Here is a 20,070-nt window from a genome sequence, read left to right as displayed (position 1 = left end):
ATTGCTGCATGCATTTTACTGGCCTCTAACTTTACAAAAGCTTTTATACTTTTTAACGCATTTATCTCCTCAGCAACCTAAGGAGGTGGGTTAGGAGGCAGCTCTTAGATGAAATGGAACAATGTATGCAAGTTATTTGTTAACTACAAGACTACATTAATGATACCATTAGAATTCCTGTTTGATGCATAAGAAATGAGTCCAGAGATGACATACAAATGAGGCTGGAGATGACATACTATCGACCTCAGGTCAAGAATCACTGGGATAAGTGGAGCTCGAGTTAACTGACTCATGCTCAAACCATTCGTCATTTTTTGTTTTGTTTTATTTTAGTTTTTGTTTGTTTGATTTCTTTTGACACATCATTCACTGGTTAGAATATAACAAGGCTTTATAGATAGCAATGACCAAGCCGTAGGCTATAGTGCTCTGAAAATCATAGTTTCACCCATAGTAGCACACATACACACATATATGTATGAATGCATGTATGTATGTACATATGTATATATGTATTTTTCATTTCTAAAAATGAATTTTGGGCTGTCCTGTCTAATAACCATGAAATGCAAAGTGCCTCTGGCCCTGTGGTTAAAATCATTTGGATGTAAACATGAAGTAATTTATAGGGGATGTTTATGTAATTCATTAGTAATTTTGGCTAACCTTCTACTCATTAATCTGGTTTCAAGTAACTTCTGTATTTATGTCCATTAATCATTTGCCCTTCCTTGTTTTCACGGGGCTTTCTAATTGTAATAGATGACTTGAATACACAGGAAGGGATTGGAGTGTGACTCTATTTCTACTATTTAAATACCAAGACACCTTCCATTCCTGTGTGTTCAAATTTTTGACAAGCAGTTCTAATGAGAATTCTGGAGAAGAGAAAGAACTAATGTTTCTGGTATTGTGTTTTAAATGTTGCTTACCTAACTTGTGTTTGCCCTTCTCCCTGCTTACATCAGTTCAGAACACAGGATTAAAAGGGTACACGGAAGAAACATAATGATGGTTAGTAATTACAAAATAGTAACCCCATTGTACTTAGTGCTTTCTGGACACTTATTTGTCATTCTTCACAGGCTTTGTTGAGAGATTTATGTGCATAGCCTCATAGGGAGATGTTAAGTAATTAGACTGAAGTTAGTTTTACACTCCATGGTAGTGGTGCAAGGACTTGAGCTCACATTTGTTCAGACCCATGCTATTAAGTGTTATGTTCTTTATTCATCTGGCAACTCTGAAACTCAAGATGGTCAGGATGAATGTGTGAATATTGTGAGACTCAACTGGCAGTTGTGTCCAGAAAATTCTGATTTTAATAGCTACAATTTATTTACAAAACTAACCAACCAAGCAAATAACAAACCAATCAAAACAACAACAAAACAACAACAAAAATAACCAACCACCAGCCATCCAACAATGCAAAGGCCTAGTTCTTTCTATAGTGTAAAAGAAAACAAGCCAAAGATGAAGGTAGACAACTGCCTACTGCGATGTTATTGCAGAGAGATCTATAATTGTCACTATGAGAGAAATGTCAGAGGAGTCAGTAACATCACCATGTTATGATTAATTATTGGATACTTTGTTCTGTCACATTATGTGATTGTTGAGTCTCAATTTCTTTAAATGTGTAAGATAGTATTAATACCAAATTCATAGAAAATTAAACACACATCATTAGTGTCTAGTGTATCCTTTAAGCTTAGGGTAAATTTCTAAACACTGAGTTTTTGTATCTGGATACACCACTGACCTGTTCTTCTAGAAGATGCAGGAAGTGTCGGCAGCAGTAGAACAAACCCTGACAAACAAGCCAAAAGGAAACTTTTGACAGAGGAAGATTGTAGTCTGACTGGAATTTGTATCCCTTAAGCCTGTCTCAATTTGGAGTACATCAAGTTAGCACATTTAAATCATCAAAGCAATAAGATTAAACTCATTTGGTTGAAAAGCACCCATAAAATGGGTATTTGTCAATCAAGGTGGTAATATTTTCAGCCAGCATTTATAATTCACAACATTACAAGCAGACATGCCAAGGTAAGAAACCTAGGCAATCTTAGATTTGTAGTACCAGCCACAAGGAAGGTTTAGCGTCTAATGAAATTGCTGAGTATCTTGAATCTTTGAACACCCTTTGTGTTTAGGGGTAATCAGTCCTAAAGTATATTGGGATGTTAAGTGGGCATGTTTTGCTGCAGCACAATAAAATGCAAAGCTGTGAGATAGGTTGATACTTGTGTTTTAGTCTGGAACTACTCCAGAGCCTAAAATGGGTTGTAGAAGCCTCTGATGTCTTTAGAAACTGAGGGAGATTCTTTCCTCCTCTTTTGCTCAGACAGGCCAGCTGGGTTACCATTGGCTTGACTATCATCCTTCCTTGGTTAAATGCTATAACAAATGTCCCCTAGACCTGTATATTTATTGAGGCAGCAGAAACATATTAGAAGTATTTAGTGTAATTTTTGTAAAATCTCAGGTAATAAGTTAAAAATTGAGTCATTCTTCCCCTTTTTAAGGATTAGAAATGAAAAAGTTAGTTTCTTGATTGCTCTAAATAGATGTATTTAAGTCATCCAGATAAAACCATCCAAGTTATCATTTAAACCAAAGCAGTAAAACTTCAGAAATATTTTGTATGACTTTCCCAAATATCTAAATAACCAGAAAAACAAATAAAGGAAGACCATGCTCTTTTGGGCACTTCCTGTTTCTATTTCCCAATTCTCATATCTGTATTCAGTTGTTCATTCTTGAAATTGCTATTTTTCAGGGCATGGAATACATTATAACTTTTAGCATTCTCCAGAACAATAATTTTTAAGGATGAAAAATTGAGGATCTGAGTTCATTAAACACTTTTAAGACCCATAAAGGAGTAATAAATATTGGCAAAGGCTGTATAATCTCTTCTAGAATAGGCTGTCTGTCCATAAAGAACAGAAACTTGGTCTAACTAACTCCAATGAAATTTGAATCTTGCTACACCAGTGAGATGTCTTACTTGGTGAAGCACTCACCATGTAAGACTGAGGACCTAACTTAGATCTACACGGCCAATGTAAAGGTAGAAGGAGAGAGCCAGTTCCATGAAGTTTAGCTCTGACCTCCACAAATATGTTGTGGTATGCAAGCATCCACATTCACATCATGAACACGCACTTTAACATCAACAACAACAGGATCAAAAAAAGTAGTAATTCAAGCCCTATCATAAACTTATGTGAAATATCCAAAACCTCTAGCAATAATTGTGTGTTGGTGTAGGGAAAAAATAAGGCTGGGGATCCCAGGGTTCCTCCCGCCATGCTGTGGGTAGTCTGCTGGGAACACTCTGGGTTCCTCCAGCTAGAAGTTGGGCCGGGCTGCTCATTAACTAAAAGCCTCTCCCGGCTCCTCACGGTTCCTCATGGCATTGTGGCCCCAACACATGAGGAAGTCCTTGGGTTTCCAAAACTGGTTTATTCACATGGCGGATGGTGGATGGATCTGATGCATACCCCCATAAACCCAGGATCGACCTGAGTTAAAAAGGGGAGGGGAGAATGGGGAAGGGGCTGGGAGGAATGTTTAAATGGCTCCACCTCATTAGTATGTAAATCTCTCTAGGGCCTGTTCAAGCCCTCCACCTGTGTATGTGACTGAAGGGTGAAGGTGGAATGGAGATTAGACCTCATGTTAGGCCCAACATGTTGGACCTTGGAATATCAAGAGTCAGAGGTGTTCTGATGGGTACAGGAGCATATTATGACCTTCTTATTTTCTGAGGAACCCTTGGTGAAATGATCTATGATTTGGGCATGAAAGGGGGACCTAGATCAATCACATTCAAGACAGCAAAGTTTAATACATCAAAATAAAGTTAAGACATTTCAATAAACAGCAAAAATATAGAAGCAGAACTGATATTGGAAATGGTGGTGATCATAACAACTAGACCATTGGAATTTTAATGACATGCTTTGTAAAATTGTATATTACTTTTCTGATCTTTCCTATGTTGTCTGGTGAGCCTAAAAAAAATTAACTTCCTATGGTTAAGTATCTAACTTGAACATATAAATAAAACTACTCGTCATCTCACAAAGCAATTTTTTTTAACTGGGATAAATTGAGGAAGTGAGTGCTCAAAATCTTTGCCAAATGCTGTCAAAATACAAAGCTAGTCAAATTTATTTTCTTGTGCTGGAATTTGAACTTGGACTTAAAAACCATTTTCAATCATTCTCTCTAACTTATATTAATAATTATTACAATCTTGTATTTCAACTTTTTTGTTTATAAGATGAAATCATAATTATTACACAAAAGTAATTTCCATTTATTAGTGAGTTTAATGCATTATCTTTAGCACTGATATTATACCTGTCTCAGTAAAAAAAATGTATCTTTAGATTTATTTAAAAGTAATTTTAATTTATAACACTTTATACCTATGAACTGAAGGTGTGTACACAAGCAGAATTTCAGTATGGTTTCTGAAAAGACACAAACCTAACATACTTGAACTTATATTTTAAAATTTAGTGTAAATGTTTTGGCTAGTTAATTATTTAAATTATTAAATTTATTAAATATTAATATTAAAATTATTAAATATTTTTAAAAATTATTAAATTATTAAAATATTTTTGGCATCAGCAATAGTGTCTGGGTTTGGTGGTTGCATATGGGATAGTTCCCTAGGTGGGGCAGTCTCTGGTTGGCCTTTCCTTCAGAATCTGCTCCACTTTTGTGTCTGCATTTTCTTTTGACAGGAGGAATTCTGGATTATTATTTTTGAGGTGTGTTGGAGGCCCGATCCCTAAACCATGCCTATTCACTAGATATGGTCTCTATAGGTTCTATCTCAACTTTGTTTGGCATTTCAGCCAATGTCCTTTCTGTTGGGTCCTGGAAATCTTTTGGGTCCCTGGCATCTAAGACTTTCTAGTGGCTACCCAGACATTATTGCTGATACCAAGAAGTACTTGCTGACAGGAGCCTGGTATTGCTGTTCCTTGAGAGGCTCTACCAGAGCCTGACCAATACTGATGTGGATACACACAGCCAAACATTGGATTGAGGGCAGGGTCTCCAATGGAAGAATTAGGGCAAAAACAAAAGGAGCTGAAGGGGTTTGCAACCTCATAGGGAGAACAACAGTATCAACCAAACAGACCCCCCCAGAGCTCCCAGGGACTAAACCACCAACCAAAGAGTACACATGGGAGGATTCATGGTTGCAGCTGGATATGTAGCAGAGAATTGCCTTATTGGAATTAATGGAACAGGAGACTCTTGGTTCTGTGGAGGCTCAATGATCCCGTATAGGAGAATGCTAGGGGGCTGTGGCATGAGTGGGTGGGCAGGTAAGATAGAGGCGGGCAGAGGTGGGAGGGGATAGGGGATTTGTAAAGGGGAAATTGGGAAGGGAATAAAATTTGAAATTTAAATAAATAAAATAGCCAGTAAAAATAAATAGATTTAAAATGAGATTTTTAAGTTAAATTTTGTTTTTTAAAGAGTTAGCATGAATAATAGTTTCATTATGAATTTTCATATAAATATTGCTTTTATAACTCCCATCCTCTGTCCTTCTTTCTGTCCCTCAACTCCATCTCCATTCTCAACTGAGTAGATCCCCTCAGTGTGTGTGTGTGTGTGTGTGTGTGTGTGTGCCCAAGAGATCAACCCTGGATCAAGAGATTGACACTAGATGTCTTCCTCTATCTCTTTCTGTCTTATGTTTTGAAATAGCGGTCTCTCACTGAAACCAGAGCTCACTGCTTGGCTAGGCTTGGGAAATAAGATCCAGTCCTTGCAGGTTCTGGGGTTAAGAACATGAGTCACAGCACCTGGCCTTGTCCTTTGGCAAGTGTTAAGGAGTTTGATTTGAGAGCCTCATGCTTGTATTTACTGACGTCATCTTCCAAGAGTCCCATTCACCTACATGTGACGTATATTCTAATATCTTCCCCCACATTTGTGACTCACCATCTAGATTGTGACCTATATGTATATTTCCCATATATTAGAAAATTAATATGTACCTTTAATATGTATTTTTCTTTCTTAGCATAGGCTACCTTGAACATTTTTAGCCATCTGGTTTTTTTTTTTTCAATTTTTATTATTTTATTTATTTACATCTAGGTCATTGTCTCATCTCTGCTTATTATTTAGGTTAGGAAATGAAATTATCCTAGATATCCATCAATAGATGGATACATTTAAAAATATGGTATATTTACAGAGTGAAATTTTATTCATCCATTAAATTAACAGGGAAACATGACATTTTCAGAAAGGGGAATGAGAGAGTCTTAAAATTTTATGTATTTTATGATTCTGCACTTTAATTTTCATGTGCAATAGAATTAGTGAATAGTAAAAAATAGTGGACAGCTACTTTTTTCTGCAATAAAATATATTTACTATGCTGGGCCTTTATGTATTCAGCTGTGAATATTGAGTATATTTCATTGTTTAATAAAAATCTCTGTAACTTGAAATATAATTTAGGGCACAAGAAGACACCATTGAAATTGATGCTTAACTGAAAGAAATTTTTTCTGTCATAAGAGGCGTAAAGTACTCTAGATTAAAAACTTGATTCTTAGAAGGAAGCAACACATGACTTAACCACTGAAACCCACACATTTAAAACTCCATTTCTCTATCCACAAAATGAAACAAAAGCATTCTTATTCCACCTAAATGTTTGTTCACAAAAGTATTAAAAATAAGTAAAGTAGCCAAATTAATTAGCACAAGAAGATTCACAAAATGATATATTTAAATTATGTGATATAGCATATTGAATGAGATGAAAACAAACAATAAAATAAACAAAGCTGAATAAACAAAATAATTAAGATTTTTTTTAGAGTATAAAAAGCTGTTGTTATTCCTGAGCTACAAATTTTAATTACTTATCATGATTCTATTTTGATGTTTAAAATGAGACTCTTGAAATTACCTTTGGGCAAAAGTCCTTGAATTGAAAATAGTTGCTAAAATATGTAAAACCTAAATCACAAAGGCATTTCAGTGCTGAGAACATGCTGCCACTGAATGAGCAATCTGAAATCCATCAAACCAAGTCCATCTGAAAATCACAATGTGGTAAATTATGTACTGGCCACTGTTTATAGAACATTAGTAATCTGGTATTTAAAAGAGAAGGAACATGTGAATCCCAGTAGATGGCAGCTAGAAGGCCTAAGCATTGTATATGATAACTGACCTTCCATATGGAGTAAGATGCTTGCAGAATTGAGCATGAGAGGACTGAAGTCAAAGTTATCTAATCCTGGCCCAACGTTTCTATCTTGCCTTAACTATTTAAGTTCCAAGATGAAAGAATTATTACTTACTATGTTTCATCTGGGCTGCTCTTAACTCCAGTTGAGCAGCCCTTGGGGCCATGTTCTCTTGATTGCTAACCCATGGTGGCTTCTCTTTCCCCCTCCTGCACTCCTTCTCTTTGATATTCCTCTCTGACCCCAAGCCTGAGAACTCCAAACCCCACCTATGTCTCTACTGCCCAACTATTAGCTGTTGGCATCTTTATTTACCAATCAGAAATAACCTGGGGACAGGGTCACTTAGTACCTATATGCAGACTCTCTTGTCTCTGGGGCAACCAATCTGGAGTGCCTAAAATTAATATTACAATATAAGCAGCATTAGGCAACCCACTATAAGGGCAATGCCACTAGAGTTATCAGACCTGATGACCAGCTTATGGATATACTTAGTAAGAAGCAGCTTATTTAATGATATATTATCATTCCTTGCCAAGTATGGTGGTGTATATCTCTAATTACAGCATTTAGGAGGTAGAAACAGAAGGATCTCTGTTTAAATGGATTTTTAAATCTCTGAGTTTAAGATCAGCATGTCTACATAGCAGGTTCTAGGTTATACATATAGAACATCAATTTTCCTCAAAGGAACAACCTTTATTTCAGGAAGACACTGGACTTCTTATTTTTGAATAATCTTGAACTGTTCTCTTATTGAGCAATAAAAACACAGAAAACATCTTGAAATACCCAAATGGAGATGAACACACATTCTGATGCCTAGGGCTGATGACCTTGTCCTCTGGTTAGCCAGAAGCCCATGTCCTTTCCCTGCAATTCAACTTCTTCCATAGCCAACATGTTGAAGGCTTGGAGAAAAGTGGCTTCCAAAGATGATGTACTTGACCTTTGACCTGAAAACAAATTTTCAGATCAAGGTTAATACATACATAAATATATTCTAAATAAATACATTTTTTTTGGAAACAAGGTGTATGTGTATGTGTTTATGTGTGCACGAATATGTGTGTGTATATGTGGTCTGCATTTCATTTCACCACAGACTTGTTTCTTCATTATTCCATATCTCTTATACTTGAGATTTCCTAGTAGAGAACATAGAAATGTTTGAACAAAGCTTATTAGAGATGTTGATAATGAAGATGAGCAGAAATAACCTTAGTAATATCGTCATTTTATTATAAAATGTAAGAATTCATTTAAACACTTACTACACCCAAAGAGATTAAAAGTGTGAAGAAATTAATATAAAGAATGTAAAATTATCTGCTTCTGGGCATTATTATGAATAAAAAGGAAGTCAGAAGGTAATGTAAAGTGTCATGTGAGGTATAGGTGGTGTTTAAAACCCAGCAGATCTAAATACATCTCACCAGCTAGGACACTGAGGGTAGAGCATAAAACACACTTCAGTGGACAGAACACTACAGAGAATAGTCCATCCCTTTTGCTGGCAACTCTCAGGACTTGTTTGGCTGTGATGTGAGATCAAAACTTCTGGCTTAATGTACTTGAAAATGTTGATTTTTCAGATTCCTGTGAGTTCAGGACCTGCAGAAATAGCCAATGCTTACTGTTGAAGCCCAGTGTTTCTGTCTTCTATTTTGACAGTCCAGAGGTCTCTCTCATAAAACACCCTTTCAAGAACAACTGGAGATGTCTCACTCTCATGAGAAAAATAGCCAGAGTCAACCTACATGTTGTTCTACTTGTAAAATACAGGGACAGAACCAGCGTAGGATGGGGTGTGTAGAGAATTTGAGGAACACATTTTGATGTCTTCAATCACATAGGATGGTGGTGCTTGGCCTTGGTTTAGAGAGAACCATTCCTATCCTATGTGTCTGAGGTTTTTGTTGTTGTTGTTTGTTTGTGTGATAAATGCAAAAGGGACTTTGGGAAAAAATGTTTAGAAGTACATTGTGGTATTTCTAAGTCATCAGTTCTCAGGATACAATTTTTTTTTTTTAAAGTAGTGGGCCCTAATAAGCTAAAACTACTGTGGCTGGTGTGAAGCTAGTAGAAGTTCATCATTTGGGGCCTGATTCCAGCTCACTGTGCGTGAGCTCCCCTATACAACTGGTAAGAAATGCTTTATGACAGACAAGAATGCTTCTGGATATGACAGCGAGAGTCACCCTTTACAAAATAGCAGTTGTGTGGTAGACACTTGTAATAGGAAATTTTCTTGTAGAAATGAGGACAAAGGACTTAAGATTATGAGATGTCAGGTTGAATCAGGGGTGATTTAGGGACAGGGATCACAATTAGCAGCAAGTTCTTAGGGGCAGCCTGAGAGATTTCAGAGAATACCATGTTCCTAGGTATAAAATAAATGGACAGTCAACAAGGGGGTCACTCAGCTTATAAATTATATAAAAACAAAGAAAGGAAGATTTACTGGAAGGTCACCCCAATTAAAAATGTTATGATACTCTGTCCAACTTTCAAAGTTTATTTTCAGACCCGGAGCCACTTTCTTAAAGAAAGATGGGCCACTCATGAGGAAGCATCTCATAATACTATTGCAGATTTTTGTAATGTTCTCCCTAAAGCAATCTATACTTTTCTGTAAGTGGGGAGACTTAAGTTATGTGAGGGCTATTGGAAATGGGTTTAAGTGGAGATTTGATACCTTGGAATCTAAGATACATTTTAGTGGAGGAAGAAGCATGTGGATTAAACTAAACATAGAATCAGCTCTCTGAGTCTAAGTCAGTGGTTCTCAACCTTCCTAATGCCATAAACTCTTAATACAGTTTCTCATATTTTCGTGACCCCCAAAACATAAAATCATTTTTGTTGCTACTGCATAACAGTAATTTTGCTACTGTTATTAATCATAATGTCATGTAAATATAGGGTATGCAGGATATCTGATATGCAAACCCTGTGAAATTTTCACTTGATTCCCATAGGGGTCATGACCCACAGGTTGAGAACTACTGGTCTAAGCCACTATTTTGTAGTTACTTTACGTGTCCAAGTACCCCATGCCCTCCAAATAGAAATGGACACATCTGGTAGTTGGAAAAATAATTTAGTTCGTTGCCATTATATTTGGCCCAGGTGTTGAAGGCTTAGTCACCAGCTCATGACATTAAGTTGAGGTAGTAGAGACATTAAAAGGTGATGCCCAGTAGAAGCTCACTGAAAGGGCATCTCATTTCAAATGGTGTGGCTACAGTCCTTTTGTTCTTTCAGAATTGTTTGAGCCAGAGGTTGAGCAACATTTATCTTCAATGTGCCTCCATCATGATACACTAACCAAAGACCCAATAGCACTGGTACTGACCAAACTTGGAACACTATAAGCCAGAATAAGCCATTTATCTGCAAAAGTTCATTATCTCAGGTATATGCTACAGAAATGGAAAACAGATTGGTACATTACATCCTGAGACCTAATAGTCACCATAGTAAGAAAAATTAAGTGGAGGCTCTGCAATAGGTAAATTCATTGTCTCTCATGTTCGCCCATAGCCTACATAGTAATAATAATTATTTTAATGTCTCAAATATAAGCTCTGAGAATAGTACTCTGAAATTCTTCACCATGCTTTGCTAGTTCTAAAAAATTTCAGGGAACCATCTGAAAGGTAAACAATCACATCACCTACATATTCAAAACAGGTTCCATTCTATTAATCAACACCAGTGTGATCCAATGAGCAAGCAATGGAAAAGGGATGGCTAGAGCCATTTGATATATCAAAGGTAGAAGATAAGCTGAAAATTCTGTCTCCTCTGTAAACCTGGATTAGCCATCTGTTTTCTGGGAAATTAGGAAGCATACAATAAAAATAGACATTTATTCTCTGGCTTTGGTGAACAGCTTGGCTATTTTTAAGATCCTAAAAAAATAAACTTTGGAAAATAAGGGACCAGGTAGCACAGGGAATAAACACATGGAGGTGCACCAATGATATCTTTTTTGTACTTTATATTTTTAAACACAGAGGGCTTGCTGGCCTTAAAGGAGCATTTTCGTAAAGATAGCTCATACTAAGAGATGACAAAGGACTTACTTAGAAACTTTCATATGCAAGCCCAACTACCCAGAGTCCATATCCAGCTACAATTTTTATGAAGCTCTTACCACTCTTTTTGTATTTGGAAGTTCAAGAAGTAACCCATTTTTTTTTCATCAAGCTACAATGGATGATTAGCAGTTGATATGAACCATATAAACAGCAATAGCCCCCATCTGGTATAGTAGAATATACAATCATTCTCCAAAGCTAAAGTCTAACCCACTAAATTTACCTCACGTATCCTGCTGCATATAAATCATGTGAATAGCTTGTGGCATAGTTGCCTCCTCCCTTTCTTCCTTCTGACTGATCTCAGCACTTCCTTGAGTGAACCTCTGTGGCATCTTATGTGTCTATTTCTCTTGGAAACTGTGAGTATAGTCAGTGGCAAATATCTGTCCATCTCTTGGACTCTTTATTCCCGAACAATAATATCTACACTTAGAGTTATGTCATAAAATGAGTGCATCTAACCCCTCATATTTATGTATTAAAATTTTGACCTTCAGTGTGACATTGCTGTGAAGAGAGGCCTCTGAAAGATGAGTAAGACATGAAGAAAGAATCCCAAGTATGGGATTTGCACCCTTAAAAAAGTGACTCTGTAGAGCTTTTTCACCTCTTATTCTATGTGGGGACACATTAAGAAAATGGTGATCTTTGAACTTGGATTATGTGACTATGTCCTTAGCAGATATTAAATATGTTGTTACATAAGCACAAAAAAATATCCACAGGCAAGCAGTATCCAAGGAGACAGAATGACTCAGCTCTCAAATGATACTCAGGTAACATCATCTTTGATAAATTTAATCCTAGCTCAATAAACTCACATGCACATTAATCACAATGAAGAGTGTCAAAGTGAATATGTGTCCAACATACCCTGCTCAACTACGACTGATCTAGGCACCACACATGATGACATTCAGCCTTCTAGAAACAGAGGCCAAATACTCAGCTCCCAGTATGCTATAACACCTTGATGAAAGTATGTTGGAAAGAGAAGACATTCTGTATTCTATCAACACATTTTCTAGGTTTACCCCTCATTTCCCTACCTGTGATGACTGAGCCATTGCTATTATACAAGAGATTTTACACTGAACTGACCAATCAGACACATTATATAATACTACCTTAGACTGAAGTAAGGGAAGGAAACCTTAGGTTTCTCCTCCTGTATTATCCCATAAACACCTTCTAGAAGCTATGAATACACTACATAGATTGAACACATTTTTGAAAGTACAGCTAAGGTGGCAGATTGCAGATAAAATCTTAGGAAGATGACATACCATTTTCAGGAAAGCAATATGTAACACAAACAAGGGCATTATATGATGTGTGATAGATTATATGTTCAAAGAGCCAATAAGCAAGCCCATTTACTTCCTTTCTGGTGATCTGCTTGGACGTTCCTCACACTTATGAGTTCAGATGTCTTAATTTCCATTGAGAATGTTTGCACCAAATGGCAAAATAATAGTCCCCTTACCTTTGAGAATAGTTGCTGCCTCAGCATTCTGGATTGCAGTAAATAAGCTGGTAAGAAGAAAGGTCATCACTTTATCAAAGGAAGTTGGCTCTGATCAAGCGTAGTAGCATAGCACTAAGATAATTCACTCTTAAATATCTTCCCATCAATGTTTTTTTTTCTTCTGATAAATGGCAAAGAAGAGAAAATGAGAAGGGGTCTACATTCACTGGGCATGAGGCTTTAGATCAGTAGTTCTAAAACTTCCTAATACTCCTCATGTTTTGGTGACCCCCCAACCATAAATTATATCTTTGCTTCTTCATAACTGTAATTTTTCTATTGTTATGCATCATAATGTAAATCCCTGATATTCAAGATATCTAATATGTAATCCCAAAATGAGTCTTGACCCACAGGTTGAGAACCACCATTTTAGGTGCTACCCCTTAAGAAATTGTAAACCCACACCTGTGTGAAGAACAGATGAGAATGATACAGAATGGTCAGAAAAGGATGAACAGCTGTGTCTGAGTATGGTAATAGCATTGGAATTCTATAGCTCATGCCTAAGCCTCTGAGCCTCTTCTCAATGACTTCAGGAATGGGAGCAGCCAGAAGTTAAGCACTGCTATGATGTATGAATTACTGAAAAGCAGACTGTGCAAGATGCATGCATATGCCAGTTAAGGCCACTGGAGTCATCCATTAAGCTGCAGAGAGTGGTGGCTGCTGTGCTTCTAACTAAATGGGAATTTCTTTAGACTAAATTTTCAATCTTTCAATGGTTACATCTGCTTTCTGGCTAGAGTCCTACATCTAATGACTGGTCACAATAAGGGAAAATGACTTTTTCATTTAACTTAGTTTGGAAAAAATTACTAAGATCTATTCAAACTCTCAATGTGAACAATTTTACTTACTTTTCTTTGCCTTATCGTACCAGTAAACTTTCTTACCAATTGACTTAAGCTACTCACTCCCTACCCCACCTCAGCCCTATCACAAGCTTAAGAAGCTTTAACAGTGTAAACATACACGTTCTCTGAACATACTGTCTGAGCTGCATGAACTTATTCCTCTGTCTGTACCTTATCTTTAATTCCATACACTTCCTTCAATGTTTTCATTTATGGGAATATCTTTCCCCCTTTCTTAATATGTCCCCTGATAACAAACATATACTATGGTTGATATATTTGTATATATATTGGTATATCCTTCCTCAGATATACCTTCATCCTGACATTCCAATTTACTCTTCAAATTCTTTTTAACTCACAAAGAAGTCAATCACAATTTTGTATAAGAGTGCTGTTATAATTCGTGATAACTTGTGCCATCAAAACTCACTTCTTAGTCACAATTGACACCAACACCTCTTAATTATTTATTTTACTGATTTTATCAACACCCCATAGTTCTTTACCTTTACTTTTAATCCTCTGTGGGTTTCCCGGTTGGAGCACCTGACCTCACTTTCTACAGACTTATTCTTCCATGCCCTCCTTTTGCCAATTTTTTCAAGAGTTGTTGGTCCTCCCTGACTCTTGAGGAACTACAATCCTCTTCTTTTTACTTGTATAAGGCCTAGGTATGTAGCAATCATTCTTAATCTTATCCTCATTTACAAAAATTAAAAAAAATAAAATGATCACTGATTTTTAAAATGCTCTGAACATTACAAGTCCCTGTATAAATATTCCCACAGGGGCATGAGATGGAAGGAACTGAATCGTTTGACTACATTTCATTAAACAACTTAAAGTCTTCTTGGGAATTCTTGTTCCCTATTAATAGACATCTGAAATATGGGAAAAATGCAAAACCAAAAACAGCTTTAGAATTAAATATGCAACTGTTAGCCAAATTACTTCATAAAATAACTAAAACAATGCACTCAAAATGATTTTAAGATCCAACTTTGGGTTCTTGGTCCATAGAGAAACCAAACTGAGTGACAAGGAATATAGGGCAGCAGTTGTAATGTTTGCATGAAATGAATGAAGCCATAGATGTACTTCCTACCATCACACAAACTAAGTAGGCTGGTGCCTGCCTATCATATCAGCAGTCAGGAGAGGTAGAGACATGAGATCAATGCCATCAATGGATACATAGTGAATTTGAGATTAAGGATCAAGAATGGAAACTGCTAACAAAAAAAAAAAGCCACAAAAATGACCATGCAGAGGTAAATTATGGTATTTTCATAATCTTATTTTCCCTTTGTTTTAACATGAAAAGTGAGTCTCACTGATTATTGTGACTTTTGCATTTACTCCAAGATATTTTTTTAAAAAATGGAAAAGTAATTTACAGAAACCTTTACAGAGAAATGTCATACTGATAATTACATTTTCAAAGCCCTTTTTTTTTTTTTCATTTGATCTTTAAAATGATGACATGGGATGATTTTCATCAAGATTTCTTGATTACCCATTTTTTGCCTCATGTCTTTAATTAAAATCTTAGACATTGAGATTTTGTAGTTCTCCAGTTTTGTTTCACATTTAACTTGAGATCTAATGTTACCTGGTTTTCATCTTTGTTATTCCAATGCCAAACAAATTTTCCAAATGTTTTCCTGCATTTTTGGATATATTTAGTATATTATTTCCAGAAATAGCAAAACAAAACCAAAAGGGGGTGGCAAGGACAAAAGAAAAAACTAAAGCAAAAATCCTCAGTTAAATTTAAATACCAGATAATAAAGAATATCTTAAAGCATAAGCATATCCCAATTAATTCTCTTTTCAAAATTCAAATGTAGCCAGAATTACTTGATTTTATCTGGGAAGCTCATTTATTGAAATGTGAAGTAGACTTGAGAAGCAAAGCTGTAGTTTTGTAGAAAGGCAAGTATACGCAAAAGGGCAATTGTTTGTGGCACAAAGTTGAAGAGTATGGGGTTACTGGGTTAGGTTTGACAAGGGGGAAAGTGTCAAATCCCTGATGAGGATGAAATGTTTATGTTGACAAACTGATCATTCTTTTAGTCTTGTTGAAATTGGTATGGTGTACATTGTAAATAATATGAACCCAATCCCTCTAGCTGCCATTGTAGGTACTGTCTTCAACTTAGCCAGAAGCTATGTCTGGAAAATCTGTATACTTATTGAGTTTGGATAAAATGAATAAAACATCTCAGCACATAAATGAGTGAATATATGATTGAAATGTATTACTCTTGAATTCTCAGGCTCATAGGTGCTTCTACTTCTTTGTGATCATGTTGTTAATTTCCTTACATTTATTTTTCTATCTGACCCATAATTAATGGGAGAGTTTCTATTACCTGGTCTCACTTTTAAGACTCCAGGTTCCTAGATACTTTATTTTGTTCAGTGCCTGGGTAAGCAAAAGAGACATGTTAATCCTGGGAACTCAACTTTTCCTTCACGTTAGAATCCCCTGGAGAGTTTCTAAAATATCCACTTCCCAGTTCTGTCTCTGGAGACTGAATCAGGTTTGCAAAATAGAGTCTAGAATCTGACATTTAAAAACGTCATCAAGTGACTTTTGTGTGTGGTCACAATGGCACATTAGTTTATCACACCAGTGGTTGTAGTATTTGTGGGCAGCAGGGTAAAAAGAAATTATTTGGTGGTATCAAAAAAGAAAGGCTCAGTTGAGGCATCCTCCAATCAAGAACATTAAGACCCTTCTGTCCTACTGTACAACTACTAACTTTCTTTAAATCATTTTTGTAACTATTATTAAATAGACTCTTTAACTTCATGCATGTACGTAATGCATTCTAATCACCCACATGCTCCACACTTTCTGACCTTCTTCTCACCCCTGTCAACACACAAGTCCTTCCTACACGCTCCTTTCCCTCATGCCTCTATTTCTGTTAATTTTCTCACCCACTGACTATGACCAGTGATCCTCTGTAAAGCCATAGATTTGAAACTATCCATTAGAATTTATTAAGCCTAACAATGGTCACACAGGGAAAACGTTTACTGTCTTTTCAGCCAGAATACTTCCAGAGGCAAGGAAGTTCACCAAGGAGAGTTAGGGATCTTGAAGGCTATCCTTGATCCATGATGGACAACTGAGAAGCCCAATCTTGTGCATACCTAGTGCAGACTATGCAGCTAATATGAGAAAATGACGACTATGAAAAACACTTGTCAACTCTTCTTCTTGTCTCTTGTCTCTTATACTCATTCTATCAGCCCTTTCACAGTGTTTCCTGAGCTTGAGAGGAATTCTTTCTTCTTTAACAAGTATGCACACATGTGTTTAACAAAATCTCAATCATTTGATTTGATTAAACGAAGACTCAGGTGCCAGATGTTGGGGTGCAATCCTGCCAGCTCAGAGAGGAGTAGAAAGCACCCAGTTGACCTTCCTCAAGAGATGATGTCCCAAGAGGAAAAGGAAGGTCTCCTTCTCCACACTGTCAAAGACCCCTCAAACTGAATGCCCCTCCTTTTTACTTCCTATACATCTCTTTATCCATCCTTCTGACTTCCTCTTATTCTCTGTGTTGTTTTTCCTATGTTCACTCCCTGAACATAGGAAAACAACTGGTTTCTTGTTCCATTTCTTGACCAGTGATTGCCTTTATTTAATCTTGTTTACAAGAAACAGAAAGTTCTTGGATTAAAGGTGTATGCTAGAATGGAGTCACAACTACAGACAGGCTTTTCAAGTAAATATCATAATCTTGGGGTTCACAGTATGACCAAATATCCTATAATATTTCTCCCTTTTTGTGTAAATAAAAAGGAAAAAACTTAACAAAGTAAAACTATTTACAATAATGAAGCTATTTCTGCTGAGCTTTCCAAAATGTTCAGCTTGGTTGTATTTGGCAGTTTCAGGATTAAGTATTTTTGAGTTTAAATTCTGTAAAATGTTTGTTTTGTCTCCTATGAACTCAGCAATTTAAATTTCCTAACAGTTTGGAGTCCAAAGCTGACCTTTGATTCATGTTTGGCAGGTTAGTGGCAATTCTATGAGGTAGAACACAGCAGTCTCTCAAATTTATCCACTGTTTGTGCAGAACCTGATGGCAGAAGAGGCATGGGGCCATGTTTCCAAATCCTTAGCATTACCACAATCCAGGTGGATTCATCATTGCAGGGCCCCATTGTCTTCTTGGAAACCTCAAAGGTTACTGTTAGGAATGGCAGAAAACTTAAGCAAGTTAAATGCCATACTCAGCAGATCTCAGAAAGATTTGAGGAGCACAGTCTATTAAGTACATCAGAGCTACACAAAAATTGTTTCTTGTTATCTACTTCAACTTAGACCTGAAGTCAAGTACAAGCAGCTAGATGAAGCTTCTTTCTAGAATTAGTACTCTGTGACCACAAGTAGCACAGCAGAAAGTTCACACACACACACACACACACACACACACACACACACACACACCAACGTATGTATGTATGTATGTATGTATGTATGTATGTATGTATATATGTATGTATATGTATTTATGTATGTATGTTGAGGCCTGCTCCTTTTAACATACTGCAGCCATTTTGTACTCAGTCTCCATTTTACTCATAAGGTGAATTAAGCTCAGGTTCTCAGACTCCACTTCCCATAATTATCCATAGCTGACTTTGAAAAGTTCTCCTAAAATGTCATAATGCAATGGTTGTAATAGTTGTGCTCTGTTATCTCCATGTTCTGAAACTCCCCTGTTCACCACCCATACACCACTGATCTTATTTAGGGTCAATTACCTTAAAGGTTAGCTGATAACACTTTGCCTAGTTAGTCAAATGTAGTACTGCCTCTACCCTTGACTTCTGAAATTCTAAACTTGTTTTTGTTTTCCCATAAAAGGCCTGCCCTGAGAACAGGTGAGGACCCTTTCCCTTTATTTATAAATTCAAGGTTTAAGAGTATTTTTAGATGACAAAGGACCTTAACTCTAAATTTCAGCCTGCCTTTTGCAAGTAGTTTTTAAATTTAAATCACTGTAATTGTTATGTGTCTGACTTTACCTCTAAAGGGTTGGGATTAAAGGTGTGTGCCTACCAAGTAGTAGAATTAAAGGTATGACCCACCTTCTGGATATGGATTCTTTATAACAGTTATTCTTTCAGGGTTGCCCTGGTTTAATTTAGGACTTCATTTTCCTTTATTTTTCAGTGTTAGGTATAAACTTTCAAGTGTTTCGAATGTGTAATCGATCATTTATTACTGATTTATTCTGAATTTGTTCCCTGGAAAAATTTAATATTTTTGTTTAATTAAACATAATGCCAATTTGTCTACTAAGTCATTAATTTCAGACATTTTGTCTTCTTGCCTGTACAAGCTAGATTAAATTTGATGTCTTAGTTTTGTTAGGTATTTTCATTAATGCCTCCCCTGACTTGATGTTTTTTGCCATTTACCTGCCAGTTATGGTTTTCTATTTTGATGATCATATAGCTATAGCATCATACACCATGAACTGAAGGAGATAGATATTTTCCTTTTGCTTTCATGGTTGTGTGTCTTAATGCTATGCTGATTTTGGGTTCCTTCCTCAGTATTGGCCATTCCATCCCTTGGTTTATAAGCTGCTACCTTCTATGAATTTTGGTTCCATCAGTAGTTGAAGAACCATCAGTAAACCATGCTTTAGCCAAATGTGACATTCCATTGGTCCCCACAGTTCAACAAGTGCTTCTTTTGGGGGAGGAGTGAATGGTTTAGAGATGGGATTTTAGGCAACTGAGCTCTTTCCTCAGTGAAGGAAGGCACAGACCTCTTTGCTACCTCATCCTGGTTATGGAGGAATTCTGATCGGTGCCAGTTCCACTGTAATACCTTTTCTTCCATGGGTAAGCCTGCAATGGCTCTGCATGAGAACAGATTCAGTCCACCATTGTAAGGGGCAGACTTTTGACCATAGGGTGGTTGGTAATGACTGAGTACAAGATTCTCCATGCTTCATGGCATGTCTAGATTTGTTCCTCAAAGAGGGAATATTTATTCTCTGTATATAAAATGAATTTACAATAAAACCCACAGGCAAATGTTGGTAGACTCCTTTTTGCTTTATGAAGAGTCCCTAGTTACCAATTCACTAATAAATGTGATATGCACAAATGGAGTATTGTCTGGTTCAATACTGGTCAGGGTTGCATGAACCTAAAAGCAAACTTAAAAGCTGTTCTTTGTTTCTGTCCCCATTGGAACTTAACTTCCTTTCTATTAACCCTGTAGAGGATTTCTATAATAATCTGTAAATATAGTACATGATTTTTCTATT

General features: G+C 36.5%; 1 pseudogene; it reads right to left on the bottom strand.

Moving 5' to 3' along the window:
* The window catches only part of LOC117693626 (ubiquitin-conjugating enzyme E2 N-like), a 62,430-nt pseudogene extending 42,685 nt beyond the window's left edge, over positions 1-19,745 (bottom strand).
* Positions 19,746-20,070: the final 325 nt, after the last annotated feature.

The sequence above is a fragment of the Arvicanthis niloticus genome, chromosome 21 (genome assembly GCF_011762505.2).
Source record: "Arvicanthis niloticus isolate mArvNil1 chromosome 21, mArvNil1.pat.X, whole genome shotgun sequence".
Classification (NCBI taxonomy): domain Eukaryota; kingdom Metazoa; phylum Chordata; class Mammalia; order Rodentia; family Muridae; genus Arvicanthis; species Arvicanthis niloticus.
The sequence above is the reverse complement of the archived record's forward strand: the minus strand, read 5'-3'. Positions and strand labels throughout refer to the sequence as shown.